This window comes from Pholcus phalangioides, unplaced genomic scaffold, assembly GCF_987345545.1.
Source record: "Pholcus phalangioides strain wild (caught in Gottingen) unplaced genomic scaffold, Ppha-v1.0 ptg000015l_1, whole genome shotgun sequence".
NCBI lineage: Eukaryota > Metazoa > Arthropoda > Arachnida > Araneae > Pholcidae > Pholcus > Pholcus phalangioides.
Genome location: NW_028301608.1, coordinates 57,282,767 through 57,291,103, shown reverse-complemented (window position 1 = coordinate 57,291,103; position 8,337 = coordinate 57,282,767). Strand labels below are relative to the sequence as shown.

Sequence of the window (8,337 nt, the reverse complement as noted above, 5' to 3'; positions counted from 1 at the left end):
TGTAAAGTTTGGGTTTTTCGAGGCCCTTCAGAAGTCGGGGTCCCTTGCGCGCGTCCAGTGCGCCTGCCGTTAAATCCGCCTCTGCGTTTCAGTTTTGTTATCATTTTTGCGAAGTTCAGAATGGATCAATGACATGAGAAAAAATTTGTTCATAGTTATCAAGATTTTTGTATGTATATTCAGTTTTTTTCACACATTTTGAATCTGTAAAGTTGAACCAGACACATTTTTTCTCCTGTGAGTTATAGTTATTAGCATGCTGGACTATAGCACGCCCTTTCTTGTTTATAAAAATTTCCGTACCAAGTTCAGTCCGGCTGTAGTAGCCGCTATTTGTGTATGTGCTACTGCTTTTTTACATACAGTAGAGGCAAATTCACGTTTTAAGAACACAGACCCCTCCTTCCTCCCCATCATTCAGTTCTTAGTCAGTTTGTTTCAGTTTACCAGATTCACAGTCACTCGGCCGAAATACTTTCTCGAGAGATCTAAAGCCGGGTTTTCCTAGGAGTAGAATTTCTGCGCCATATGCAGCGTGGAGGAGGGGATTGGTCAAAAAATATATGATTGAACATTTTCCAATCTGTGTGAGTGTTGGAAAACTCCCGTTTTCATACTTAAAGATCGATCAAACGGGACGCAAGGTGAACACATTCGTCTTCGATATCTGATCGATTTACTGTTATCAATTGATTATTCTTATCAGCAACTTCGACCCCAATGTAATCATATTAAGTGGAATAATCATGTGAGTAATGTTTTTTTTTAACAATTATTATGCAAACAGGTATTTACGAGCAGCCTATGCTTATTTTTTGCCAATAAGTGGTTTTCTCACATGATTTGTGTAGCAATGCCATTTTCTTTGAAAGTTTTTTTTTTCATTACGAAAAATGGGGGCAACTATTGAAGGTTTATATTGCAATAGATTAAACTAAGAAACTTGTTTTAGATTGGCGACTGCACTTTATGGCTGAAAAACAAGTGAGCCAAAATAAATTGGACGTTCATATATACAAAGTGACAACTTACGTTCATTTCAGCTCAAACACCTCTTGAACAGATGGGTATAGAAGTACATATATTTTTTATTAGAAAAAAAATATTCAAATAATGTGCGTATTTTAAATATTTAATGCATTTAGCTGGAAGTCGTACATGTACTGAGATACCAAATTTAATTTTCTGACGCCCCAATCTCCTAACTGCAAATTTGTGGCCCCCATCTTTTCTAAGCTTTACAAAGAAGTTATTTTCCAAGTGCATTATTAGCCGAGATATTTTAGTTGAAAAATTGCTGAAAATGATAAAAAGGACAGTATATCAAGAGAGTATATAGCTTGTCTTTCAATGTATGGTGTTATTTCAATCGCTCAAAAATACATTTTGAGAATTTTTTTGAAATCACATCTTGAATAATATTGCACTTTGGATTATAGATTTTTTTTACTGGGCTCACAGTAAAGTAAATGGCGTACATGTGCTCATTGTCTCATTTTGATTGAAAGTATTATTTTATAGCACGAGGTTATATTAGTTTACGAATTATTTCACGTGAAACAGACTCAAGTTTTCAGCCCGTATAATTCATTGCTAGTTTAGTCCATTAGTCTATTCAATATTTGCCAATAGGTGCCGTACATAGACAACTCGACTACACACATGTTTATTCAGAAGAATCTCATAACACCACACACACACACACAAGAGCATTGAGAAATTTTGAAATAATGCATATTCGATGATTTCTTAAATAATTTCTTTTATTCGAAAAAAAGCTTGTAATATTCGATAGTATGTGCAAGTTCTCATTTTGAACATTCTTTTTATGGAACTTTAATACGTTGTTTTTTAGAATTCATTTGTACATCTACACTTATCTAAGTGATCGCATTTCGATCGTTTGTGTCCAGTCTTCTTATAGCAAGTCTCGCTACATTCTTTGGGTTCACAAGTGGGATCGACGCAAGCACATGTTCCGTCCTGATAGCAACGCCCTTTACTTTTGTTCTCATTCTTGCGGCAACTTTGCAAGCATTCGTGTGGATCGCATTCTTGTTCTGCCGTTGAATATCCAGCTGGTATTACAGAAAACACACGTATGACAATGAACATAATGTAACGTAATATTGAAACTCAGACAAATTATATACAACATAAATGGTATTCCTTTCCCATTAATCGCCGTTGAATGAGATATTTTTTCTTAGATAACCTAGATAAAAATTAATAATTTGCTGTTTGAAAAATGAAACGTAAAAATGCGACATATTTCTGAAAATTGGGAACTTTGCAATGTTGAGATTTTATAAATCAGGTAATTTCGTATTATAAAGATTTTATTCATCAGAATTTGGATAAAACACATTTTTTTTCTCGTGATAAATTATGATCAATTAACGAACATTCTAGTTCATTCCCGGAAAGCATCAAACAATCTATTTATTCTATTGAAGACTAGAAAACATCCAATTCAGTATTGAAATTCATCTCTTCTTGAATAGAATGTTTTATCAAATTTTTAAGAAATTTATAGCATATAAATATCATTACAGTAGTCAGTTCCGAAAATCTGATTTTTATGAGACTATAATAAGCTAACCACTTTCATATGAAAAAATTTATTTACCTAATGTAGCCAATACAATTGAGATGATGAACAAAAAATGTATCAACTTCATAATTTGTTCGTAATTTCAAACCTAAAGTGAAAAATAAAATGATTATTTTCAATAAAAGTGCAGTTAACAAATCTGTATGCCAGAGGTAAAGGGCACCATGTTACAAAAATAAAATTTTACAGGGGAGCAATTTAATCTATTCTGTCACAAAAAATTAGAAACTTTGCCTGGTTTTAATTTATACAAAAATTGCCACGTTTTCAAGAAACGTGTTTTCAAGTTCAACTCAAGTTTTTCTTGAAAACGTGGCAATTTTTGTATAATCTATTTTGATTCATAATAGGGCTTGTTTGCGGTAGATCACTAGGCTAGGAAAGCAACGAATTTCGCTCCTTAAAACTCGTGTGCGCTGAACGGGACCGTACATGGTCAGTCAGACCTAACTCAGTCCCAAAACTTATCGTGAGGATAAGTCGCCGTCCGGTGGCAGTGTCAGCAGTTGTGAGCTTTGGCCTGAATTAAGAACGACTGTCCATGTAGGGTACCGTTAAGCGCATGTGAGTTCTAAGGAGAGAGGTTTGTTGCCTTTGTGCGTAGTGGTCTAGGGCAGTGGTTCTCAACCTTTTTGGAAGTCCGCAGCCCTGTTGATTTCTTTTTTGTTAGGGGAATGCCCCGTCATACACACGGCTAATAGGGATTAAATGGGTAAAAATGAGACAAGTAATCGTTCACGGCCCGGTTTGACTGATGTCGGGCCGTGGTCCAGAGGTTGAGAAACACTGGTCTAGGACAGTCATTCGGAAGCGAAAGGACGTGAGTTCTAATCCCCGTAAAGATGCTCGAATTTTCTGTCGTGAATTAATCTTCGCATCAGCCGGCAGTTGAAGCAGCTGCGTGCGGGTTTTTATATTACCCTGGTTTATAATTGGTCCATGCTCCTTCATTCCACCTATAGAAGGTTCCTAGTGTACACCCCTGCCTTTACTTTTTTTTATTCCTATTACCAGATAATAATATTCTCCTTATATGGTTCCTTTTTCAAAATCAAATTTTGGATTTTTTTTACAATAATCAACGCATGCGTCGTATCAGAGTAGACATCCAAAGCATTTAAAGAATTTGTATTTATGTAAAAATATAAACCCAAAGGCTGCAACAGGAGCCCTTGAGTTTAACGTTTATCGTTCTTTTTCCAAATTCCCAACGAGTTGGGTGAGATTAAATTTAAAACAATAATGAACCAAAAACATTCACTTATTTAGTAGAATCATTTTCAATTGATGACCGTTTTACTGGACACTGGAGATGGATGATTCCTTAAAAGCAATATACAGCATCTCAAGAATGTCATTACTGAAACTTTTTTAAAATGTCAACCGTTGTTTTCAGACAAAAACTCCCAATTGCAAAAAATATTGTGAATGAGAAGTAAGTATTCAAAAAATTTAAGTAACTTTTCTATAGGCAAATTAATTTTTTTTCAAATTAAAAAATATAATTTCCTATATTTTTTAAGAACTATATAACTATATATCGAAGAAATATGTGCTAGCAGTAATATGGCAAGCAAAACAAAAATTTCATTACCGTACGACAAAAATTGAGTGAGATGTCATATTTCAAAGTTTGCATTTTTTTTCTTTTTTTCGAAATGATTTGAAGTAATCTTTTCAGCCGGCATTGAGGGAGGTCAATGCAAACAATGCAAATATAAATAATTAGAGTTTGAATTTTCCATCTTGAATATAACTAGGTTTTATTGTTTTTGATTTACTACTAATAAGCGAAATTCGTTGAACATTTGCTAAACATTTCGTGTGTCGGAATAAATACGAACCAGTTACTTAATTACGAGATTTCACAAACAAGTAATTTATTAAATTGTATTGATATAAATGTTTGTTTTTTCATGATATTGTATATCAATCACGATCACTCAATGAGTGTGAAATGTATATGACAATCACAGAACTGTATGAAACCGATATCTCGTTACTTAATTAAGTATAAATAAACGTAATATTTATAATCAAGTACAGAAAAAAAATTAATATAGCCCTTGATATTACGGCAATGAAAGTTATTTTAAAATGTTTTTTTTCCCTTCTGCGTGTTTAACTACAGCGACTAAGCATATTTTAAAAATACTTTAAAAAATTTCAAAAAGTTAAAATTTGTAATTATTTGAAAATATATACTTGAATATTAACTTAATTTAAAACATTTCTGCAATTATAAGTTGTACTTCCAATGGTCTACGACCAACGGATCACAAGAAAGAGAACTGGATAAGGACTTTCTGGACACGATGTATATGCCCTCAATGAGCATTATTTAAATTTGTGATTATAATTGTCAAACAATCAAGGATACTTTAGCCAGATGACTAGATTATACAGATGGTCAGTTTATCAGTTCGCACTGTAAACTATTTTGGTTAATTATTTCCTCTTCTACACTGAAAAAAAAGTCGAAACTCGTCTAGTTAGCAATACTTCATAAATTTTGTGCTAACATTACTTATATTTAATTTATTTCATCAAAGATAATCTTTATCCAAACATATTCAAAATACGAATTTACGCACTGATGATTATAAGTTAATACCGAGTGCATTAAAAATGCATTTGCTTCAAACAATTTGATAAGTAAAGTTGATCACGCAAACATATAAGAACATTCTTCCGAAATATGTAGCGCACTAGAATATTGTCTGCGTAAAGAAATAGATAACATTAAAAATAACAGTAAATAGTAATATGTTTATGGTTCACTCACCAACCGAATGCAACACTTATTTGTCTTGACTGGTGGGGGCTATTTTACTCTTGTAATTTTGTACGCGATGGGAAATCACTAAAAAAAGCATTTATTTTTCCCCTGTTCAAATACAAGATTATACAAAGAAAGTATACGTTTCTAGACGAATCTCATTTTATCCGTTCCGAATCACCAAGAATGTAAATAAGATGATCCATATTTGCGCAAGTATTTCTCATAACTACTGTATACATAGTGTTTCACAAAACAAAATCAAACAATACTTAAAAAAGTTAATTGTGTTTCATAATTATTGGTATTTGAATCTTTTTTCAGACTCAATGGAATTTAAGTTGAAAATTTGTTCATCGTTTACAGAATCCTCAGAAAAATTTCATATTAATCAATTTAATCACAAATACTATGGAGAGCATCGAAAATTGAAGATAAACCACTTCTCAATGTAAGGCATGGTTGTTCGTTAAAAAAAATCTATATTCGTAGATTATATTCTTACTGCATCTAATCTTTTTAGTTTTAATCAGTTCAAAGGCATGTTTAAAATCCTCCTCTAGCCTTGTAGTGTTGTCCTATCCAACTTCGAGGCGTGAATGAGAACCAGTCACCCATTTCAAATAAAGAATCTCTCTTCGCAGACAGCAAGCAGGCGTTCAACACGATGCTTACATAACAGGAAAATTCAGGCACTTGACGAATTCACTTCGCAACATGTTATACAGATGGCAGTACCAATATAACACGAAAAAAGAATTCCTCTGACAACACAAATACGTTACAGTCACGCATATATATACACAGGTAACCTGCACGTAACCGATTGGTTGAAAATTCCCATAGGGATTTAGTATGGAGTAATATACAATATAGCACTAGAATGAAGCTAGCACAACTGAAACATGCTGAATGAATGAATGAACGCCAGAACTTTGCCACTAGAATTATCCCGTTGCCGAGATCTCTTCCAGCCCAGCTTGGTGGCAGAGTCTGGAACAAACTGAGACATGCTGTGTATGACAACCCAGCTTGGAGAGTCGTGAACTATAGAGTCACCAAGAGTCGAAATCGACTCGATGGTCCCTAACAACAACACATATATATATATATATTATTTTATAAAATTATTATAATACTAATTATATTATATTATTATTTTTATTTTTTATTTTTATTTTTTTTTAAATATATAATATCTTTAATCTACAGGATTTAGTGATGTATTGGTGAGTTCGCAATTCGTGAAGTCAGATATGGACTGAGTTCAGGGGCTATGGGTTTCAACCTACCCACAGGAAAGCTACAACTTTTATAAGACGACCATAAATATTTATTATGGGGGGGTGTATGTTATTTTTATCATGTATATATAGTCTTTAGCTTTTATAACTGCATTTTTAATCGGGCGTTGCTGTATTTTACAAATATATGACATCCATATTTGTTATGGGCATCTTTTTCTCAGACAATTGTTATGGGCATCTGGTACTCAACGCAGCACCTAACACGATTGATACACTTCTGCGAAATCTATATTATAAGATAACTGATTTGTACCATATTTATAATATTTAGCAGATAATATAAATAATACTTCTATGTGAATGATCATAATTTACAAAGCAAAAAATCATAGTAATTTCGCGATATTTTTTATTGCAGATTTAAACACGATTTTGTAGAGATTTAATAGAAGGGACAAAATTTCTCACCAGTAGATAAAATTATTTTCCCTGATGATTCCACCGATTCTAAATGGTTACCGTGGACTTGATGATCAGCGTCGAAGATGGAAAAATGCCTGTTTCATATATGATATATGTCTATACCATATATCAAAGTCGTCTATATCAGAGAAAACAAACGAAACAAAGTGTTTCTATAAAAAAAATGTTGAAGGGAATTACTATACTTAGAGCAGCGGTGCTCAGTCTATTCTGACTCGCGGAGCACTTTCCATCGTATAATTTCTATCGCGGAGCCCCGAGTTTGGCTGAAGAAGCCCTTTTAGTATATAAATTATATGGCGGAATCCTTCAGACCTTGTTATTTATTTATTAATAAAATTTACTGATTTATTTTACTTTCCTCGAGCTGCTGCGAAGCCCATGGGAAGTGCCCAAGGAGCCCCAAGGGCTCCGCGGAGCACCGGTTGAGAACCGCTGACTTAGAGATTATATCTTTGAAACTTAGAAAAGATTATTTTCTAATATATTAGACCGGTAAAAGTATTTTATCAATTAACAGTAAAAATAAATTCGGATATAAGTTCTATCTGCTAATGTTCAAATATAGCTTTAGGTTATATGAAAATCATGACCTAGCGAATAAAGTGCAGTGAGTTCTAAATGTTTTTGAAGTTGATACTAGTAGATATCTAGTAGAGATTTCTCAAAATTTTTTGTGGACTTAGCTTTTCTCCCCAATTTCCAAATCTTCTGTGATAAGTAAGCCACAACTTATCGAATTTATATTTTCTTAATTGATTTCAATTGATTTAATTCATACGGATTCTTTCGGTACAGCCCAGTTCTTACTTATACAAACGTACACTCACGCACCAAACAATCACATACAATCAATTTCTAATCTTCATCCAGCTCGATACGGAAAAGTATCGAACAGTGATCAATTCGCCCTGTGAAAATGTATCCACCTCAGTCAGTCAGGCTTTAGCAGCCATCGTTGATAAAGTTACCGGCATTTCTCAGGCAATAAAACCCATTACTCTGTTCCACGGTGGTCTTTATGCCGTGAAAGAAATTCGATAACTTATGCTCATTGATTATAATGAAATAAGGACCGGTATATTTTTATACGTATACGGTGACGTTTTTCCTTCCCAGGATATTAAATAATACTCATAGTTACCTTGATTGTTGAGCATATACAAAGCACGGGAGATCGAAATTCGGCCCCACGACCAATCTGACTCATTCGT

The 8,337-nt window shown here is 33.5% G+C and overlaps 1 long non-coding RNA gene across 1 annotated transcript; it reads right to left on the bottom strand.

The window, feature by feature from the left end:
* Positions 1–1,742: 1,742 nt before the first annotated feature.
* LOC149076278 (uncharacterized) lies at positions 1,743–5,553 on the bottom strand. The gene is made up of 3 exons (XR_016194058.1): positions 5,400–5,553; positions 2,630–2,702; positions 1,743–2,078 (listed from the first exon to the last, which is right to left on the bottom strand). It is a non-coding gene; the product is annotated as an uncharacterized LOC149076278 (long non-coding RNA).
* Between the last annotated feature and the right edge of the window lie 2,784 nt (positions 5,554–8,337).